General features: G+C 33.1%; 1 protein-coding gene across 1 annotated transcript in view; it reads right to left on the bottom strand.

The window, feature by feature from the left end:
• Positions 1 to 21,319, bottom strand: part of RALYL (RALY RNA binding protein like) — a 758,144-nt gene that overhangs the window by 341,309 nt on the left and 395,516 nt on the right.

Genomic DNA, 21,319 nt, shown 5'->3' with positions numbered 1-21,319 from the left:
GCATACATTATTTACCGCATTTAAAATGCTTTCACTAACATACTATATGACTTTCCCTCTCCTACTCCCTACCTCCAAGCCACGTAAAGGTCTTAATTACAATCCCTACTATTGGGATGGACTATTATAATAATCTCAGAACACTTTTCCATCCCCCCATTCTTATCCCATCAATGTACCCTTCTCTCTTGTTTTTGCATAGATAACATAACTGAACTACTCTGCTCAAAACCGTTTTAAAGTGGAAGCACTTTAGAATCCAAGGTTTTATGAAATCACTAATTGAAATTTGAGTCTTATCACATAATAACTTTTCACAATAAAACAATACATCTTGAGCCAAACTGTAATACTCTGGCCCTACTCTTTAGCACTTCTGTGTCTTTATTCTCAATGCTCGCTTCCTCACAGTTCCTTGAACATCCTCCTCTAAGTCACAAGAAACCAGAACCAGGAAAATAACATACATATATTAATTATATATTACTGCAATATAAAGACAACATTTGCAATGAATCAATGAATTATTGTTTCTAAAGCTATTTCCCCCCTTTTTTGTTAGGGAGAATACTATAAGGGTGAGTTCTTTGGAAATAATGGTGGTATAAAGTAAAATGTTTCAATAAAATATCTAACACCCACAAACTCAATGAAATCCCTCTTTAAGAAGCTTTTTCTGATCCTTTCACGTTAGTTGTGATTTTATTCCTTTAGACCTCCCATAGAACTTTGTTTCTAATATGTCTATGCACTTACTATGAGTTGATTTATATTGTATTATTTTTATTTGTCTCAATTCCACTCACTAGAATAAATTCCATACAGTGAGGTAACAAGTTTTAGATATCACACACACACACATAGTACTTGCTGTCATAAGTATATTTTGAGTTAAATTAAAGATAAGGTATTCATAAGAATGAATCAATATTAATTTCCAGATTATAAAACATTGTCTTTCCACTACTTCCACGGAGTAAGCTTTATCAAAATAATGATCTTTTTTTTTTGCTAAATAAGATCCACTATCACTCACAAGAGTTCAATTCAACAATACATAGAGGATAACCTACTGGATAAAGAATTGATTGCCTGGATTATGAAATGTAATTGGTTATACAAATCATAGAGCTAGTCTATCAGTAAATTTATCTTGGATAAGCATTGTGGATGAACAATGTATTAGGTTTAGAAGTGAACAAAGAGGAAAAAATAATGGGTGGGACAGCATGGAAGAACTTTCATAGCACTTTTAAGGATTCAACTTCTCCATGTAACAAAAACTCATGATGATATTTGGCTACAAATCATAGAAAATCTCAAAATAAACATTTAAAGAAGTATAGGGATGGTTGGTGAGCATATGGCGGCTTTAACATAGTGAAAGGATTATATATAAGAAATAGAATAAAAGATGCAATCAAAGAACTACTCAGGCAGAGAAGGGAGTCTCTCATGTAAAAAGGACAAAGAATAAAAGAGAATTAATATGTTGCACTGGTAACCTGCATAATATTAAAAAAAAAAAAAAAAAGAAAGAAAAGAAAGAAAGAAAAAAAAAAGTTTCCTGCATGTTTCATAGACAACCTGTGGAGGTTTTAAAAAGGGAACAAAATAGTGTAGCAGAGGATGAGAAAATATCAATAGATTTCATGCTATATAGTTTGAAACCATGCAAACAATGAAAAGATGGTTAACAGAAAAAAAAATAAAATAAAATAAAGCAAAAGAACAAAAAAGACTAGTTAGAGAATTTTACCCAATAAGAATCATGGATAAAGGGAAATTCAAAAGTGAGTTGGCTACTGGACTGGAAATTAAAAACAAACAAACAAAAAAAACCAAAACAAAACCTTGTGTTTTAGCTTCTGTTCTACTATTAATGACTTATGAGATTAGGCAAATTGTAAGGTTTATGAATTTCAATTTAATTCTCTAATATTCTTACCAGATCAAACATTCTAGGCTATTAGCTTTATTAAAAGGTCCTTTACTTTTTTTTTTTTTTTTTTTTTTTAGAAGCTTTTCTAAAATCTTTATTCTGGTAAGATTCATCTGAATTATAATTAAAGGAAACATTTCTGCCAATATTTGAAGATGTTCCTCCTTTTATAATTTCCTCTTCCATGTATGCATGGTGCAATTTGTCTTTCTTATGATTATATTTTGAATAGTTTGAAAATGATAGAATTTGATTTGGCATTTTTAAAAAGTTTTCTAGCACCCGAGAATAGAAATATCTATGAAAAGAAGCAAAGATTAAGGGAAATAGCATGAGAAAGCACCAAATGTACTATGAAAATAGATAATTATTCTTTTATCTAAATAGCCAAATAGAACTTTCATCTAATGATCTCTATCCTATGAAAAAAATACTCACATACACTCATATATAGATATATTCCACTGGCAATGTTATTGATGAATAATAATAACTGAGCAGGTGCAATATTGAGTGGTCTAACTCAAATATATTGATTTGGTGTTCATGCTAATGAAAAATAGAACAAGTAATTTATTTGGTCTTCTGCTATTTTCAAATAATATATAACATGGCTATATAATAGAAATCGATGGGTAAATTAGAATTAACAGATACTTTGATGTTATCTATGATGTTAAGAAGGGGAAGCTAGATGGTAGAATGGATAGGACACTGGGCTTTGAGTCATTGAGATGTAAGTTCAAATCTGATCCTAGACATTTACTAGCTCTGTGACACTGGGCAAGTCACTTAATCCCTATTTGCCTCAGTTTCTCATATGTAAAATTGGGACACACTGGAAAAGGAAATGGCAAACCATTCTTGTATCTGTCAAGAAAACCCCCTGGATAAAATCTATGGAGGTCACATAGAGTCAGACACAGCTGAATAACTGAAAACAACAATGATATAAGACTTTAGATGCACTTTAAAAACAAATATGCAGTAATTATTTTTAATATTATAATATGATCAATTAATTTAACAAATGAAAACTATACATGTAGAGTATAAGTACTTATGATGAAATTAAAACAAAATGTTGTCAACAAATTATTTTGCATTTCTTGTAATATTTAGCTACTCAAAAAAAAATAATAATACCAGAAGGGCCTGCCATATTTTGTAGATTGCTTGTTGAGGATCTAAGGAGAGAAGATACAGATAAGTATTACATGTGATAAAAAAGCATGGATGGATTGCTAGCAATTTTAATGGGGAGAGAATATCCACAGAAATGACATTACAGATGTACTGAAATATTTAATTTGATCATTACCTGCCTATTTGGGGGCACAGTGTTGAACTTTCAAAAGGAATAAAAAATTCTGCCATTGTTAATATATATCTATTTCCAACAAAAATAGAAATTGACAGATCCAATCAGTGGAGCCGCTGCAATTTAAAGCAGTCAAATTTTGAATCTTCAAGGATAAACTAAAAAAAAAAAAAAAAAATGTTTAGTTAAGATTCCCAAGAAGTTTTCTCTGCTGTTGTTTGACCTTTATTCTGAGAAGTCCGATGACATCAGGAGGGTGATGTCTCCACTACAGATAATATGGATGTAAGTGAGTCAGAGCTGTGAAAACTCATCAGTCTTATTCTCTTCTCTAGAGTCATTTGAGTTTTCTCTACAATGGACTAGAACCCATAGATGCTCTAACTATATCCAATACCTTCACTTCCTTACAATCTACTCTGGTTCATTCTTTGTAATCTTCTTTACCAACATATCTAAGATTGACTCATGCTTGGTATAGAATCACGAAAGAATATATCTTGTTCAAAGAAATATTTTAGTAGCAAATGTGGGGAAAATATTTCAAGATCTTGAGGGATTTCAATGAACAAGAAGAAATTTAGCAGAAAAAATGATAATATTCTCCCTATTTTTAAAATTGCATAAATACTGAAAAGGAAGGCACTTAAGTGAATTAATAAGTACTTAATATGTTCTCCTACTTAAAGTGGAGAGACATGAGAGGCTTATCTTCATCTGCTTAAAATAGCAGGAAATGTCAAAGTAAATTTTTCAAAAGAGAGAAACATTATAAAAATATTAAACATACTAATTAATTATTAAGATAAAAATACTGAACAGCCAAAAAAGAACTCAATACAGTGAATAAATATGGAGTATAAGAAAATAATAGAGAAGCCCTAGAATATATAGCTAATATCATATTAATAATGAGACACCAAAAATTCTAATGAAATAACTAGACCCTCTAGAATGGATAAGAAACTCAATCAAAGAAGTAAAGAAGAAAGTGAAGGTAGAAACTAAAGTTCTTAAAGAACTGAAAAAAGACAAAAGAGTATGCTAGAATAAACAATATAATAAATATTCCTCTAAATGATAGCCTTATAAAAAGTATACTTATAAACTCAAAATATCATAGGCAGAAGAAATAATATTCAAAAAAAAACAAAAAAAAAAAGACAGGTTGGAAGAATACCTGTTATTTAAGTCAAAACATTTGATAATCAAGATAATATAATGTTGAAATTATATATGGAAATTTTGGTGAAATTATAGGTTTTCCAGGGGAAAGATTAAGATAAAAGTCTGAATATTACACTTTAATAAATCATCTCAGAAAATTGCCAAGGTGTATTGGAAATAGAGGAAAGATGAATAGAATAGATAGCACCAATAGAAAAGTTTTACAAGTAGCTAGGATGAGGCCCTTCAAAATCCTACAAGAATATATATACCTCACTATGGAAAATATAATAACCTAAAAAGCAAAAAAAAAAAAAAGTTTGTACCCTGAAATATGCTGCAAAGCTATTTAAGTAATAAATAAAAAATATTTTCAACAAACCCTAGGAATTAGACATCACGATATTTGAAGAATTCAGAAGTAAGCAAGATGATATGTAAATTCATCAAACAAATAAAACAAAGTAAATAAGTTGACTTATGAAAAAGTCAAACAGCTGAATCAATATTTACAAACTTCAAAGAGATTAGGTCTAGAGAAACTTTCAGAACTATCATCTTGTCTGAAGGCTATTAAGAAAAAAAAAAAGAATCTGGGGGCAAAGTCTGCAAAGTGATACTCAAACAAAAGTACTGTTTTGGTAATCAGGAGAGAAAGAGGGTTCTAAATATTTATTTTAATTGGACCTCACAGAAAAGAAAAAAAAAAAAAGATAATTCATTTGAAAGAATGGGGAAACAGAACTGGAAAATATAAAGTTGAGCTACAAAAAACATAACAATTAATATAATGAAGTCTTGCATTCTCTTAAAAATTGGAAAGAGTAAGCAGGGTTTCTAAATGAACAGGCAAATGGAGTGACCAAAGTGGGCAGAGGGGATGGCAATGAGATGTTAAGTACCAGGTCCTATCTAAATCCTATGTCTATGGATACAGAGGTCTTTCTACCATATGTACCATAGTGTTTCTCTTATGAATTACTTATCTCTGAAAATAGTAATTCATAGATCAAAGTTTTTTAAACAATGGTAAAAAAAAGGGTGTTGGGGGGGTTTCAAATGAAACTTATTAATGGAATATAAATGTTTAGAAAACCCTACAAAACTGCAATGACTACATAAAACAAAAATGTCTTTTGAGATAAGTAGGCTTCTATTAAAAATCTAGCACATTGTTAAATAGAATCTATATATTTTATTATTAAAAATAACAAAATATGGAAATTATTTTTAAATAGGTAAAGAAAGAAATGATCCTATTTATTTTTTAGAAGCCTTCTCTTTATAACACTATTGAAAAATAGAATGAACATTTATGTGCAAAACTTACAAAGGTCAATTAAATACTATAGTACCCCTAGAAAGAGAAAGAAGGGAAAATGATAAATAGACTTAATATCTCTTAGAAGGAGGCACCACAGATGAATTCACAAAAAGAGAGGTTTTTTTTCTGTATTGTTTTTTTTAAAGACAAGATAAGAGGGATTTTGAACTGTACTTTTACCAAGTTAGACAAGGGAACAATAAAAAGAAAGAATAGCAATAAAAGTGAAATAAAAGAATCCGGGCTTCAGCTGAGCAACACAGTATAGAGGTCAATGTGAGGAGACAGACCAGATAGCTGTAATCAAAATAAAGTACATGTATCTAGTTCTGGTTTATACTTTTAAAATTGTAATATAACAGAATCTGATTGAATAACAGATAAACATTTTATTCTTGAATTTAAACTTGATCATAAAATGTAAGAGAAGGGCAGATTAGATTAGAAAAAAGATGCAAACCATCTGCTGCATAAAAACATAAAGATGTAGAGTTAAATAAGTTGGAATAAAATTTATTATGCTTCAGATTATTTTTAATAAATAGGAGTTACAACTCGGATAAAGCAACTTAAATAAAGCAGATACTGCTAAAAGAAATGAACAAGAATCTTAAAAGCACCATAGATAAGGAATACCCCAATGGTGTATATATTGGCACCAAATGGTAAGTTCAAGGTAGCAACTCCTAATTCCAAATGATATGTTTGAGGTTTAGCACCAAATGATGAGATTTAGGCACTAAATGTTGGGATTCAGTCATGTGAAAAATTCACAATGGCCATTCTCTATGGCAAAAAGTGAGTTTATTTAGGAGAAAAGCTTACAAACAAAATGAAGAGATACAATAATTATCAGGAGTCAAATATGAAATAGTTGGAAGAGCATATAGTTAGCAAGGAAAGGGATTATTAACAATTAACATTGGAAAAGATAAGTTCCCTAGTAGAACTCACAATTAACCAGGAGAAAGGGAACAACATCCCATAAGGCTAGAGTATGCCCTTAGCTGACAAGTTAAATTCATAAAGGAATTTAGCACCCAAAAAGAGTTTAGTTATAAAGAGAAAAATTCTATGAGGCATAGTGGGGGGATGACAGGAGCATAGTGCTGTGGCAGGCTAAAACCTCACAAGGGATCCAAAGAAGATGATAGCAGCTACGGACAGATTTATAGGGAAAATTTAGCTTAGGTTTGACATAACTTGAATTTCTGGCCTCCTCCATGAAGGGTGGGACCATAAGACTGAACTGATCCTTATCAGTATCCTTCCAGCTTGCCTAAGGGAGAAATTTTATAATCACTTCAGGCTCTGTCAACCCCACCTAGATGAATAAGAAGGACCTTATGTTTCTGAAAAGAATTTTTGGGAAAAAATAAAACAACACAAAAACTAGAGTTTTGGTGGTAACTGAATGGAGATAGTAAACAAAGTTATTTTCTTTATCCTCTAGCATCTGCTTAAAATTTCAATCATTTGGTAGGGCAAAAGAATTCATAAGGGTAGAAACAGAATAATCTTTAAAAGGAACAATATCCCTTTATACCATTTGAAGGGGTTCTGAAGAAAGATGCAGTAAAATGAAAAAGTGGAGGTCTCTGAAGATGAAAGCTTTAAGATTGATTTCAGATATAATCAGAGAACTCTCTCTCCTAGGGAGATAACTAAAGCATCAGACTCTTTCTGCTTCAAAGTGTCTTTAGCCTGGTGCATTTCAATCCTATTTCTGTGTTTGTTCTACTCTTTTTACCTGTCTTGAACATAATCTGTGACTGACTACCACTGATATCATCACTTGTCTCAAACAGTTTCCTGTCTAATCTCAGCTTGTTCCTAGGATTGAATTGAGCCATAAACAATGATCTTGACTGAACTTTCACCTTGTATATCTTCCTATGGCTGACGCCCACTCATCACATCTTAGCTCTGGGTTTTTCAGCTAGTGCTCTCATAACTCTGAAGTGATAGTAGTGAGCTCTTTTACCAAATAGAAATACTACTGAAAAACTGGCCTGTACTTCTTTATCATATGCTGATTTTTTCCTATTCTACGACTCTCCAAGGTTCTTGTGATTACCCACAGTAGTAGTCTTCTTCAATAAGCCACCATACCAATTATTTACATGAAAAATGAACAGCAATGAAATGCAAATTTAATTCCACAAGAAACAGTACTTTCCTAAACTGCTGAGTGAGTTTCAATGCAGGCTCTGTGTATTTCTTCTAAATTAAACTAAAATGGGTATCTAGAAAAAAAACCAAAACACTTTTTCTTTTTTGCTCTTTGTAATTATCCATAGGAAGAGCAGAAAGTACATTTTTACTGTGGCACAGGGGGATAAAATTCCCTTATTAGCTGTTTGGGGAATTGTCCTTTTTCTAAGTAAAAGGTTGCTTGTGTATGTGTGTGTGTGTGTGTGTGTGTGTGTGTGTGTGTTTCCTTATATCTAATATATATTTTCCCTATTCTAAAAGCACTTCTATACTAACTACTTGTAAATTCACTAGACTTCAAGAAACATATCAATGTTTAAATTACTTAAATGAAGATGAAAAATGACATTTCATGGTCTAATTTTTCCAAAATATTAAGAATAGAGTGCTCGTTAATTTCAATAAGAAATATTAAATTATATTCCACATAGATAATTAGAAATGGTATTCTGGGAAACTGTTAAAGAACACCAAATTATCAACGAAGATGACACTTAAAGAAAAATGTTTTAGCACAGCACAATGTGAAAATTTCTTGCTATTATTTTATTTATATTTCACAATTATTTATTGTTAATTTTTTTTTTTTTTTAATACTCAAGTCAGAGATGAGGTTAAAATGGCCTGTGTCCTTTTTGAGAAATAATGAGAGGGATCCTATTTCTGGTAGTATTGAACTCATAACTTCATGCCAAGGACAAAACCAGTAAGTGTTAAAACCAATTACAGAGAATGCTTTTCATGAAAATTTACAGCATATATTGAAAAACTGTAGCCCCAAAGTCCAATTATCTTCTACTCAGGAGCTTTCATCTCCAGTGACCAGAAATTTAAAATTCAAATTGTAGGTGTATATATGTAGGTCAACATAAATCTAGAAAAAAAAACCTGGTAATTATTAAACAGAAAAAGAAATTAAATTTACAGAACACTCCTTTAGTTAACAGAAATAATAATTTGTCTATTAGGACCTTTTCTTATTTTATGAATGAGGACTTTCTTGATATAATACATAGAAATCCTTTAATGATCTGCAACAACAAGGAACCCTATCAATGTTCCAACTGGCTTTGCTCTCAAATGACAGTTTTGTATCTTCTCAATGTGGCCAAAGTTCTAGAATTATAGCTTTAACAGGGAAGCAACAGTCAATCTTCAGCCTAGATGAGTTACAAAAATTGAGAAGGGAAAACATGTTATGATGTTTTTATTTAAATAAGTAAAGATTTAGATACACTGCTATGGAGTCATTTGGTCTATTGTGTAGGCACATTCATGTATTTCCTGGAGTATAACTTTTAAAGAATTCCCTTGACATACATTGACTGCTACTGATGATGTCCTTAGTAGCTGGATGTGGTTGGCAGAGAGAAACTGGAGGATTGATAGATTTGTCCCCTGGGGCAGGCAGGGAAAAGGCTCTGGTAGAGATCAGTTTAACTTCATAGTACCACTCTCTGTGGAGGTCATCCAGTCAGAAGACCAAATTACATCAAACCCCTGAGGCCCAGCTTCTGTGGAGGTCGTGGGCAGCCCCACCTTGCTGTGTGTCCAGCTGAGAAATCTCAGTCATGTCGCTATAAATCTGCTTATGGCCCACACCATCTCTACTGCACCCCTTTGGGTCAGTCCACCATAGCATTGGGCTTATATCTTTCATCTTCTCCCTAGCCCATGATCCATAGTGTCTCTCCTCTCATCACCTCCCCCCCTCCCTCAATATATTTTATGGTATCTTTCTCTTCCTTACAGCTAACTAACTCTTTCAAGCTTTAGCCTACCAGCTAAGAGCATGCCCCGTGCTCATGAGATTGTGAGTTCCACTAAGAAATTTGTCTTTCCCATCATTAATTATTAAAGCCCCTTTCCTTGTTATGTGCTCTCCCAATTCTATTTAGTATTCCTGGTGTCTATCATATCTCTTCATTTTGTCTGTAACCTCTCCTAAATAAATCTACCTTTTGCCAAAGAGAAGGGTCATTGTGAATTCTTCACTTAACCAAATGTGGTGGCTACTTCAATCTCAACATTTTGAACTTTCCTAAATCACATCATCTGGTGACTACAAAGCACATTTGCTACATCAACTACCCCAATACTATTTTGGACAAATTATACTTTTACTCCCAAATAATAACCTTATTGCAGAGCAAGTCTGCAAAATAGAAATAGTATGAAATTTAGAATCAGAGATTCTGGCTTCCTGTGACAGCATTATAGCTTAATTATTTGTAACTGCAATGAATGTGTGTGTGTGTGTGTGTGTGTGTGTGTGACTAGGTCACAATTGCCCCATCCCCACCTCCATCCCCCATTCCAATTAAAAGTATTGTTGAATGTATTAGACTAAACTAAAATCCTATCTAATCAGTAGCTGGAAAGTTCTGGTCACTTAATCACATCAGCATGCATTTCTGAATCCCATTAAATGGACAGAGATAACTAAATACAAAAAGCAAACACTACTACACTTCCATCTCTGGGCTCTGAGTAAAGGTGACTCTCTAAGTACCTTAGGGCAGGGGTTCCCCAGTGAGACACATTTGAAAACAACAGTTTGCCAGTTTCTTTTAGGGGTGCAGATAAGAAATTACTTTCTAATAGCTTAAAGATTGGGGCAGATAGTTCCTCATCTAAAGAGAAATGAATTCCTTTGTTAGTATTTTTCATTTCTCCTTGTAGGAGGTTTCAGGAAAAAATGCTAGTATTTAGAGTAAGAAGTGACTTCAAGATTTTGGCAGAGAAAGTAGCCTTCTAACAGATCAGAAGATAATTTTATCTTTCTTAGGCAATTGATATTGAGATTGTTGTTGTTTGTCCTTCACTTCAGAAGAAGATCCTGCCATAAGGAAAGTAATGATTCAATTACTTGCAGGTGAACTACATTTAAGTAAGGCAGGGCTGTGCAATCACCATCCTCATTCTCTCTTCGGTTCTGTGGCCAGATAGGTCAGATGTACTAATGGACCTGATTGCATTGGGAAATGGCGGCCTTTTTAAGTTTAATGTAGTTCCTAGGTCTGAGTCTGACTGAAGCAATGCCCACTCACTGATTAAGCCAGGTGAGAAAGAAGATAAAGAATAACCTCCTTGCAGAAAAAGCATTTGATAAAATCCAACATCCATTCCTACTAAAAACGCTTGAGAGTATAGGAATAAATGGACTATTCCTTAAAATAATAACAAGCATATATTTTAAACTGTCAGTAAACATCATATGTAATGGTGATAAACTGGAACCTTTCCCAGTAAGATCAGGAGTGAAACAAGGTTGCCCACTATCACCATTACTATTCAATATAGTATTAGAAATGTTAGTTTCAGCAATAAGAGCTGAGAAAGAAATTCAAGGAATTAGAGTAGGAAATGAGGAAATCAAACTATCACTCTTTGCAGATGGCATGATGGTATACTTAGAGAACCCCAAAAACTCTGCTAAAAAGCTATTAGAAATAATTCAGAACTTTAGCAAAGTGGCAGGATACAAAATAAATCCACATAAATCGTCAACATTTTTATACATTACCAACACAATCAAACAGCAAGAGATACAAAGAGAAATTCCATTCAAAATAACGGTCGATAGTATAAAATATTTGGGAATATATCTACCAAAGGAGAGTCAGGAATTATATGAGCAAAATTACAAAACACTTGCCACAAAAATAAAGTCAGATTTAAATAATTGGAAAGACATTCAGTGCTCTTGGATAGGCCAAGCAAATATAATTAAGATGACAATACTCCCTAAACTAATCTATTTATTTAGTGCTATATCAATCAGACTCCCAAAAAACTATTTTAATGACCTAGAAAAAATAACAACAGAATTCATATGGAATAACAAAAGTTCGAGAATTTCAAGGGAAGTAATGAAAAAAAAAAAATAAATGAAGGTGGTCTAGCTGTACCTGATCTAGAACTATATTATAAAGCAGCAGTCACCAAAACCATTTGGTATTGGCTAAGAAATAGACTAGTTGATCAGTGGAATAGATTAGGTTCACAGGGGAAGATAGTGAATAAAAATCGCAATCTAGTGTTTGACAAACCCACAGATCCCAACTTTTGGGATAAGAACTCATTATTTGACAAAAACTGCTGGGAAAACTGGAAATTAGTATGGCAGAAACTAGGCATGGACCCACATTTAACACCACATACTAAGATAAGATCAAAATGGGTCCAAGATTTAGGCATAAAAAATGAAATCATAAATAAATTGGAGGAACATGGGATGGTTTACCTCTCAGACTTGTGGAGGAGGAAGGAGTTTATGTCCAAGGGAGAACTAGAGACCATTATTGATCACAAAATAGAACATTTTGATTACACCAAATTAAAAAGTTTCTGCACAAACAAAACTAATGCAAACAAGATTAGAAGGGAAGTAACAAATTGGGAAAACATTTTTACAGTTAAAGGTTCTGATAAAGACCTCATCTCCAAAATATACAGAGAATTGACCTTAATTTATAAGAAATCAAGCCATTCTCCAATTGATAAATGGTCAAAGTATATGAACAGACAATTTTTAGATGATGAAATTAAAACTATTTCCACTCATATGAAAGAGTGTTCCAAATCACTATTGATCAGAGAAATGCAAATTAAGACAACTCTGAGATGTCATTACACACCTGTCAGATTGGCTAAAATGACAGGAACAAATAACAATGAATGTTGGAGGGGCTGTGGGAAAACTGGGACACTGATGCATTGTTGGTGGAGTTTTGAAAGAATCCAACCATTCTGGAGAGCAATCTGGAATTATGCCTAAAAAGTTATCAAAATGTGCATACCCTTTGACCCAGCAGTGCTACTCCTGGGCTTATATCCCAAGGAAATACTAAAGAAGGGAAAGGGACCTGTATGTGCCAAAATGTTTGTGGCAGCCCTTTTCATAGTGTCTAGAAACAAGAAAATGAATGGATGCCCATCAATTGGAGAATGGTTGGGTAAATTATGGTATATGAATGTTATGGAAAATTATTGTTCTGTAAGAAATGACCAACAGGATGAATACAGAGAGGCTTGGAGAGACTTACATCAACTGATGCTGAGTGAAACGAGCAGAACTAGGGGATCATTATACACTTCAACAATGATACTGTATGAGGATGTATTCTGATGGAAGTGGATATCTTCAACATAGAGAAGAGCTAATCCAATTCCAATTGATCAATAATGGACAGAATTAGCTACATCCAGAAAAGGAACACTGGGAAATGAGTGTAAACTGTGAGCATTGTTTTTTTGTTTGTTTGTTTTGTTTCTCTTCTCAGATTATTTTTACCTTCCGAATACAATCCTTCCTTTGCAACAACAACAAAATTCGGTTCTGCACATATATATTGTACCTAGGATATACTATAAGATATTTAATATGTATAGGAATGCCTGCCATCTAGGGGAGGGGGTGGAGGGAAGGAGGGGAAAAACTAGGAACAGAAGGGAGTACAAGGGATAATGTTGTAAAAAAAAAAAAAATTACCTATGCATATGTACTGTCAAAGAAAATGTTATCATTATAAAAATTAATAAAAAAATAAAAATAAAATAAATTGAAAAAAATCTGAAAAAAAGTTCAAAAGATAAAAAAAATTATTGTAGAGTAGATATTGAAGTGTATTACAGAATAATATTGTAGAGTCCAATAAATATTTCATAAATAAAAAAAAAAAAAAGAATAACCTCTTTTATGTAGTTTAAAAAAAATGAAGCTGGGAAGGAAAGACCCTCAAGGTTTCTGGCCAAAACAGAAGCACTAAATATTTACACTCACTCTAAAACCAGTTGGGCCTAAACCCTGATGTGAGGCTTGGACTGGGACCTATTGTTGATCAATACAGCCTGGTAAAAGGGGCTATTCTATAATATTGAGATAAGGGGGAAAGCCACACAGTCTGGCTAGAGCCTAGTTAGCTTACTCTGTGGTCAGGTCTAATAAGCTGCATGTTTTTGGTAAATTGACAGTGTCAGGCCAGTTCTCTGATTTTTTTCTTTACTACCTGCAGACTAGTGTAAATTCGCACTCTTCCAGGAACATAAGGAAAGACATCCTTGTGGCAGAGCAGATGGGATTAACTCCCAGGGACACAAAATTACACAGAAAGGTTATCTGAGGAAGGAATCTCAAACACTACAGGGATTAAAAAAAAAAAAAAATCTAATATACATGGTCCTGACTGTAGAGAATTACACATTCTATGATTCCTTATGATGTCTATATGATACTGCTCTTGAACAGCTTCCTTTAGGAAACTAAAAAAAGTCGCCACTCTGACCACCAGAATCAGAGAAGTCCCAGAAGCTGATCTCTGTGCTTGTAATTACAACGGGATGGTCACTGATGACCACATATTATGTATGGGCTGACCCTTCTCTTTGGTAGGATTATAACAACAGTCATGATAGTTAGCTGCCATTATATAGCATGCAAGGCATTAACCAAATATATATGTATATGTAAATATACAGATGTATACATACAGACATATAAATATACACATATACATACACATGTGTATATATTCATGTGAATGCATATATATTTTTATTTGCTACCTTTTGAAAATTTGCATTCCATATTCTACCTCTCAGACCTGTGGAGGAGGAAGGAATTTATGACCAGAGGAGAATTAGAGATCATTATTGATCACAAAATAGAAGATTTTGATTACATCAAACTAAAAAGTTTCTGTACAAACAATACTAATACAAACAAGATTAGAAGGGAAGTAACAAATTGGGAAAATATTTTTAAAAGGAAAGGTTCTGACAAAGGTCTCATTTCCAAAATATATAGAGAACTGACCCTGATTTATAGGAAACCAAACCATTCTCCAATTGATAAATGGTCAAGGGATATGAACAGACAATTCTCAGATGATGAAATTGAAACTATTTCCACTCATATGAAAGAGTGTTCCAAATCACTACTGATCAGAGAAATACAAATTAAGACAACTGTGAGATACCACTACACACCTGTCAGATTGGCTAAGATGACAGGAACAAATAATGATGAATGTTGGAGGGGATGTGGGAAAACTGGGACACTGATACATTGTTGGTGGAGTTGTGAAAGAATCCAGCCATTCTGGAGAGCAATTTGGAACTATGCCCAAAAAGTTGTCAAACTGTGCATACCCTTTGACCCAGCATTGCTGTTATTGGGATTAAATCCCAAAGAAATACTAAAGATTGGAAAGGGACCTATATGTGCCAAAATGTTTGTGGCAGCTCTTTTTGTTGTAGCTAGAAACTGGAAGTTGAATGGATGTCCATCAATTGGAGAATGGTTGGGTAAATTATGATATATGAAGGTTATGGAATATTATTGCTCTGTAAGAAATGACCAGCAGGAGGAATACAGAGAGGCTTGGAGAGACTTACATCAACTGTTGCTGAGTGAAATGAGCAGAACCAGAAGATCACTATACACTTCAACAACAATACTGTATGGGGATATATTCTGATGGAAGTGGAAATCTTCAACATAAAGAAGATCCAACTCACTTCCAGTTAATCAATGATGGACAGAGACAACTACACCCAGAGAAGGAACACTGGGAAGTGAATGTAAATTGTTATCACTACTGTCTATCTACCCAGGTTACCTATACCTTCGGAAGCTAATAATTAATGTGCAACAAGAAAATGGTATTTACACACATATATTGTATCTAGATTATATTGTAACACATGTAAAATGTATGGGATTACCTGCCATCGGGGGGAGGGAGTGGAGGGAGGGAGGGGATAATTTGGAAAAATGAATAAAAATAAAATAAATTTAAAAAAAAGAAAAGAAAATTTGCATTCCATTCTTCCCTGATGTTTTGGGACTTGTGGCTTAAATGAAGCCGAGTTATTGGCATTAATTTAGTAGTATCATTTCAGACCTATAAGCATTTCCCCTGTGTGGAGGGTAAGTTGCCATTCCTGAATCTGTGGTAGCTCTTAAATATATAAATCACTTCTGAAACTTCCACAGAGCCCAGCCACAGATATGGATCATTTTCAATGTGACTTTGGGAACATCATTCATCTTCTCTGACCTCCAGTTTTCTATTCAGTAAAATAGGCATAATAATAGCCATCCTACTTAGCCAGCAGATTACCTGTGAAGTTATAATAAAATAATTATGTAAAATTGCTCAGGAACCATAAAGTGTCCTATTATCATAATGCCAAGTCAAGTCAAGCTGCATTTCCTAAGAACTTGCTATGTAAAATAGTACTTACACTAAGTACTAGGTATATAAATGCAAGCAAAACCAAAGATAGTTCCTGACCTCAAGAAGCTTACATTCTAATGTAAGGAGACAGCTCACAAAAAGGAGCTGAAAATGAAGGAGAAAAGAGATAGAGTAGAGGAAGGTGGAAGAGGGTAGCTATCAGAGGGCATGGTGGGAAAGTATCAAGAATGAAGGACTGCAGGTGGCCAACTTCCATAACATGGAAGTTCCAGGAAAAACTCACATGATCGTAATTATCTCTATTGTTATATTAGGAAAAATCTAAATGGTCAAATAGAAATATTTAAAAGTAGCACAAAGGTAATAAAATTATATATATGTGCAAATATATTTAAAAGTAGTATAAAGGCAAAAACAATCTGTATAATAATTGTCATTAATATTATATTATTTGATATTGTATGTTTGGATATTATTTTTAAAAATTAAGCTTGACATAAGGGAGATTATCCCTAACAATTAGAACTGCCCTCAAGTGGAGAGATCTTACTTGAAAAGTTTTTATGTAAAAGTTAGATAAGCATTTGCGATAGAAGGAATTTTTATTCAGGCATAGTGTTGTGAGCTGGTGTCTTAGATTCCTTTCTTGATCCTATAAAGACATTGTGAATATTAAAACTAGGGAACTATGTATGTCATCCACTTCTATATTTTGAAAACATTTAACAAGTCTACTTGCTATGTTATGTGCCCATCACTGATGAGAATCACTTAAGACAATGTCTTAAGGTAATTTCCAATATCATATGTGGATCTGACATGGTATCTGTATGTAGATACAAAAAGGTTATTTAATAAAGTATTTATTACTTAAATAATACGAGAGTATATGCAAATGAGAAATCTAGTCTCTGTCCTGTAGAGTTTGAAAGCTTGCCTAGGGAAACGAGAAAATATATTTTTCTGGAATACATTTATACATTTATTATAATTTTAATAGTAATTCTTTGTTCTATTACTCCCTTCTCTCATTGTCACCATCTCCTCAAGCCTGACCAATACCTCCACCAAAATTTAGTAATCCTATAACATATCCTAACTGTGGTACACTTAAGATTAAGTCAGAACACTGCTGTGAAGATGTGGCTATTGAAAACTTCTTCCAATCTGCAAAACTCAAGTATTTTGCATTGCCACATTTAGAATTTAAGCTTTGTATCTGAATCTTTATTAAAGATGCAATATTTGAGTATAAGAAAGGTAAGTAAACAATAGAAACTTTTGAAAACCCTTGCATTTTACTTTTCAGCTGACACTGCAAGTAGAAATATAGAGTACATTAACTTAGGTCAAAATTTGAGATTTTTTTTGAAGCTTCAAAAACATGTGACAAAACATGTATTTTTGTGAAATTACTACACAATTTTCTATTATTTTGGCAGTGGTAGAAACTATGGCATTCAGTAGACAAAAATAAAAAGCAATGGCTGCCTTAATACCTCAGCAATAATGTTAATTGAAGAGTGCCTGAAAAATTTCAGAACAGTTAGAAATCAATTTCCAGTGCATTATAAAAAAAAAAAAAAAAGTAACAGTTAACCCAGAGAGAAACCATAGGCTTTTAATGAAAAAGTGACCTAACTAAGGATAAACAAATTTTCACAAATAGCAAATTTCATAATCAAGACATAACTGGGTACTGATATATGATAAAGCAAAATAAATTAAAATAAGAGCATTCTTAGTGACTGACATTGAATTTGCTTACAAATAAACCTTGTACTCTGTTCCCCCTTATTCATATAATTAAATGATACCTCCATCAATAAATATTGATTAGGTCCGATGGGCCATGAAAATTGATTATTCACTCAATCTCAGACACCACTGAAGATGTGGAGGTAATCTTCTATATAATTATAATTTGGAGTCTCCTTTTTTTTGACAGATAAAGACATTCCTTTACAGATATAGAAACACATCTTATTTTCCAAAGCAGAGCAATGTTTACCAAAATTATATATATATATATATATATATATATATATATATATATATATATGTATGTATATATATATGTATATATATATATATATATATATGTATATATATATGTATATATATATATATATATATATATATACACACACACACATATGTAGGAAGAGTAGTTGGAGAAGTAGTGATAGAAAAAGATGAAAGTGGAATTAGCATTCTATATATATGCTTCGAAAGCCATTTGTGATAAACTTCCAGAGAAGTTTTAGGGTACAAAGAACATACTCCAAACCTTGGAACTTTTGAGAAGAAAAATAAGAATTGGCCAAACCTATTGGAATTGTCTTTGTAGAAATATATAAAGCTAATTCTACTTTGCAGATCAAATGCTATCGTTCGTTGTTGTTTTGTGGGTTACTTTACAATTTTTCTCTGAAGGCAATGCAGTGTGGGAAAAAGAAAATTGTGGACAACTAGGTCATTCAGTGGAAAGAGTGCTGGGCCTACCTCTATATCCTCATATATGATAGATTGGAGAAGGAAATGGAAAACAACTCTAAGAATCTTTGTCAAGAAAAACCCAAATGGGGTCACAAAGAGTTGACATAACTGAAATGCCTGAACAACAATAATAACAATGAAAAGAAACTAGATCCAGAGTGACAGAAGACCAAGGTTTGAATCCTATCTGTACAATTTTGTCTAATTCACATTTCCTCTCTATACACTTTCCTTACATATAAGATTCAAATAATGCCTTCCTTGTCTACCTCATGTGGTTGTAATCAAATCAGATAATGAAAAGACATTTGTAAATATAAACCATTATACAAATATATGTTATGATGTTGATTATTTAGAATCATTCTTATAAATATATAGAAAGACAAGATTTTTCTTCATTGTGCTATTTCCATTCTTAAAATCTTACTGAGAATATTTTAGCTATGACTTAAGACTTGAACCATCTGTTATGACCACCACCCCCCTTATTTTAAAATAAAGGAAACTTAATATTAACTGAGATATTAACTGAGGTGTCTCAGGACACAATTAGGGGACAGTTACTACTGGCATCATTATACTCCAACTTCAACCCAGTAACTAAAGGAGATAAATGAAATAAATTATGAACCTCAATAGTGCTTGTAGGAGAACTCACTATAGAAATAGGGTAAACTATACTTTTTGCCGGTGTTGGATTATACTTTGTCAGAAGGCCTTTGTGCATTTCCCAAGTAATGTGATACCTATGTCATTCCACTGAGCTTTCCTCAAATATCCTACCCTCTCAGTTCCCATAACCTACTCCTCCAGTCCATCAAAGCTATAAGCAAAAATGATCATACCACTGATCTTGTTTTCACTCCCATATCCTATTCATGAATTTTGAAAGGCCTTTACAGTCAAGTCATAATCTGTTGTCATTTAACCTCTCTGACTACCTTGTAATTCCAATTCTGATGTTTGTCCTCATTGCAATTTTCAATTACTCCATCTCTGTTTGTTCCCAGGTCATTACCCCCTACACTGGCTTTACTTGCTTCCTTTTCCCATCCTGACTCTGGTAAAACTGTTCAACTCTACAAAATCTTCTTCCCTCTAGTCCTTTTCCCCTTTAACACATCAAAATATATCTCTTCTAAACTACAGCCTTGGAATACTCACACAATCTGTTGTCTTCACCTCTACTCACATGCTGCTGAATAAAACTGGAAGAAATCATTAAACTGTGCTAAATCTACCATAAATTATGTTACATAATGTGAAATGGGTCCTCATTGCAGCAGGACAATCATTTTACACATTTCTAATCAATTCACTATTACCCTCACTAAAGTAAGTTTTCAAAACCTTTTCATTTCTCTCCATATTTCCTGAGGCTTATCCTTTCCTCACCCTCTTGCCTGAGTATCTTGCCTCCCATTTCACTGAAAAAAATTTCAGGTCATTAGCAAAAAGTTTTCTCTTCTTCCCTTTTCTCAACTCATTTCACTCAGATGCAGTCTGCCACTATCTTCTCCTTCATCCTTGTTTCATATGAAGAGATGCCCCTTCTTCTTGCTAAGCCAAATCCCTCTACAATCACATATAATCCATTCCATTCCACTTTCTCCAGCGGACTGACCCATTAATAATGTCTACTTTTTCACTAATACTAAAACAGTAAGGTTTACTTCTCTCTGCCAACAAATAAGCCTATGTCTCTTCAGTCTTTAAAATACTTTTAACTTGATACATCTATCCTCACTAGCTATCATTGTATAACTCTTCTTCCTCTTGTGACTAAACACTTAAAGTAGTTATTTACAACAGGAGTTTCCCCTTCCCTTTCTCCTGCTCTTTTCTTCTATGTTCAACAGTCCAACCTAGTTGTTCAATCAACACCATTGCCTCCAAAGTTACTTATGATTTTCAATTGCTAAATTAAATGGCCATTTTTCAGTCTTTATAATTATTGATCTCTCTGATACCACTGACACCATCAACCATCTCCTTTTCCGTGATACAATCTTCTCTCTAGGTTTTTTGACATCTTTTTCTGTTTCTTTTCCTTGTCTTACTGTTCATACTGTTTTTTTGTTCTTTTGTTTTTGTTTTGTTTTTCAGTGATCATACATGAATGATATTATGAAAGGTAGAAATGATAAAAACTTGACTGCAGATTGAATATAGAAGGTGAGAGAAAGTGAGGAATCAAGCAACTGTGACTAGGAAGATAGTGGTAATTTCAACAGTAATAGGAAAGAGACAGCTAAATGTGCAGTGCTTAGAGCAACAGCCTTGGAGTCAGAAGGACTTGAGTTCAAATGTGACCTGGAATACTTAACATTTAAGAGCTAAATGACCCTAGGCAAGTCAATTAACTCCAACTGCCTCACCAAAAAAGAAACAAACAAAAATCACCATGATAGGGAACTCAGGAAAAGAGAATGGTTTTGGGGGAAAATTATTCCATTTATGAATACAGATATTTATAGCACTTTTATTATCTCCAATGTGATGCACGAAATTATTTCCATCTTCATTAATATATGATCTTTTCTTTTGTTTCTATTGTCAGAGGACAATTTGGACTGTTACAATAGTCTAATGGTTATTTTCCTTGCCTCAAGTCTTTCCCAACTCCAATACATTTTCCACTCAGT

This window comes from Sminthopsis crassicaudata, chromosome 1, assembly GCF_048593235.1.
Source record: "Sminthopsis crassicaudata isolate SCR6 chromosome 1, ASM4859323v1, whole genome shotgun sequence".
NCBI classification, from domain to species: Eukaryota; Metazoa; Chordata; class Mammalia; order Dasyuromorphia; family Dasyuridae; genus Sminthopsis; species Sminthopsis crassicaudata.
The sequence above is the reverse complement of the archived record's forward strand: the minus strand, read 5'-3'. Positions and strand labels throughout refer to the sequence as shown.